The following is a 2500-nucleotide window of genomic DNA, read 5'->3' as shown; positions in this document are numbered from 1 at the left end:
TACACGGCCAGACGTGTGTACTACACGTATTAGGCCTTTGATCTGCGTTGCGTAGGCCACAACAAATCTTTCAAAGAGAGAGATATATGTGTTGTTGGGGTTTGTGATTATGAAGGTGCCCCAACGCACAAAAATATATAAAAATGTACAAAGTTGGGATGTGGTGTGGTGGAGAAGAGTTGGGCCCGACCAGATCATTCGTGCGTGATTTACACGGCAGACGTGTGTACTACACGTATTAGGCCTTTGATCTGCGTTGCGTAGGCCATCTTCCTTCCAAGACACACACGTGTTGGGGTTTGTGTGATTTTATGATAGTGCCCCAACACGGAAAAATAAGCGTACGAGAAGAGTTGGGCCCGACCAGATCATTCGTGCGTGATTTATACACGGCCAGACGCGTATTATATTACACGTATTAGGCCTTTGATCTGCGTTGCGTAGGCCATCTTCTCGATAGAGAGAAAGCCCAATGTATTCTTTTTTCTTTCTTTACAGTTGTAGTAGGACAGGGAGGGATGCGAGCGTGCTAATCACGCTTCCTCAAGTCTTCGCTGTGGTGTGTAAAAAAAAAAGAAAAAAAGGAATCGTTGGGAAAGTCCAAAGGACGAAAATATCGGGCAGTCTGAAGATAACTTAATGCTCGTTTACATTGGTATCAAGAGAGACCGGCTTGTGTAGCTCGTTTCAATGCTGTGTCGTTGTCATTGACACCCTACTCTGTTGCGCGCTAGTGGCAGCATGAGCGTGGGACGTATATATATATATATGACACCCAGCTAGAGCCGGCCGTGAGTCCGTCCGGTGTAAATAACGACGAAAGGAGAGAGAAACTTTTCGAATCCAGTATCGGGTTGATAATTGTCCAGTTTGAATATCCATATCCCCGTCGTTTTTGGAGGTGATATACTCTCTGTGTTTCTTCGATAGAAGGCTTTTCAATGTTCTATTCGCTCCGACCGTCGAACTTGCAAGAAAACAGTGGTTTTGGATTTGCTCGTACATATATATATGGTTTCGACGGAAATATCTCGTTCTTTAAGGGACAATTATGTCGTCGTACGACGACTCCCGAATCTCCTTCGCGCGCTGGTTGGAGCTCTTCGGGTATCGGCTTGTTCCGAAATATAACACAAAAATGTGGTGGATAGCAAATACACATTATATTATATATGAGAGAATAAAAGGGAAAAATTACCCTGAACGGTGGATCACTTGGCTCGTGGGTCGATGAAGAACGCAGCTAATTGCGCGTCAACGTGTGAACTGCAGGACACATGAACATCGACATTTCGAACGCACATTGCGGTCCACGGATACAATTCCTGGACCACGCCTGGCTGAGGGTCGTTTACGTACTTATAAACTGCTTGCGTTGATGGCACTTGTTGCCTATATACGTACGAGCGAATGATGGGCGCTTCGTCGGCGTTTGTCGCGGTCCTATGGATATTGAGAAATTTTACGTACGTCTAACAGTCTTCGAGAGAGATGGAAATCGTGTTCGAACTAGCGTGAGTGTGGAAGGCGGTGTCGTGTGTCGTATATGTTTTATATACGTCCGCCCGTCTGAAACACCGCTTCGAAGCGGTGACAAAATCTTTTTCGGGACGATTCGTATTCGTAGAACTATCGAGATTTCACTGGTACATTTTCAACGCGCTCCCGACGTCGCCTGAAATGAAACGAGATGGGTTTAACCCACGAAAGCGTACTACACGAGTCTGTCCTATGTGAAGACTGTGTACAGAGATCGAACGAACGCATGAAAGAAATTGAACGAAAGAACACATAACCCGCAAAAATATAGAGTAGAATTGTGACCGTTGCTTCGAATTTGAATTTATATGTATATATATATCATAGCCCCAGGGAGTGGAACCTATGAGTGTGGAAGGATGTCTCTTACCGTTATGTTGTCAGAGGAAAAAAAGTCTCTCTCTTCGTACGACACATTTGTGTACGAATTGTATCGATGGCTATATAGATCCGATGTTGCACATATTCTGAGTAAAGAACACCCCACCCGGGTTACCGTCCTAAAACTCTTCTATTGGTGTGGCTATGATGTGTGTGTCAACGCAATCGCGAGTCTGGTTCTACGGGAAAACCGTTTGTCGGTCGCCCCATATATCTTTTTGTTCTCTTCAAATGATCGAATAGCGAAACCGCACGAGATCAATCGGTCGTCTAGTCCCCGAAAGTACTTTTCGGACGGACGTTAAAGTTATACCGATTGTAATCGTCTTGCGAGTGTTTCGAAGATCTATATTTGGAGAGGATATCGAATTTTATAAAAGATATATTGGTGAGGCGCGATAAACGGTTTTTTTTTTGCTTTAAGGGTTTTTTGTGTTTTTTTTATTTTTTTTTTTTTTTGTGTTGCTCTGTACACGTTTCGCAAAATGCTTTCGGGGGGGGGGAAGCTCTGAAAAAATTTTTTTTCACGTTCCGACGACCTCAGAGTAGGCGAGATTACCCGCTGAATTTAAGCATATTA

The 2500-nt window shown here is 44.0% G+C and overlaps 1 non-coding gene across 1 annotated transcript; it reads left to right on the top strand.

Moving 5' to 3' along the window:
* The first annotated feature begins 1195 nt into the window (after window positions 1-1195).
* Window positions 1196-1350, top strand: LOC143262484 (5.8S ribosomal RNA). The gene has a single exon (XR_013036282.1). It is a non-coding gene; the product is annotated as a 5.8S ribosomal RNA (ribosomal RNA).
* Window positions 1351-2500: the final 1150 nt, after the last annotated feature.

The sequence above is a fragment of the Megalopta genalis genome, unplaced genomic scaffold (genome assembly GCF_051020955.1).
Source record: "Megalopta genalis isolate 19385.01 unplaced genomic scaffold, iyMegGena1_principal scaffold0137, whole genome shotgun sequence".
Taxonomy (NCBI): Eukaryota; Metazoa; Arthropoda; class Insecta; order Hymenoptera; family Halictidae; genus Megalopta; species Megalopta genalis.
The sequence above is the reverse complement of the archived record's forward strand: the minus strand, read 5'-3'. Positions and strand labels throughout refer to the sequence as shown.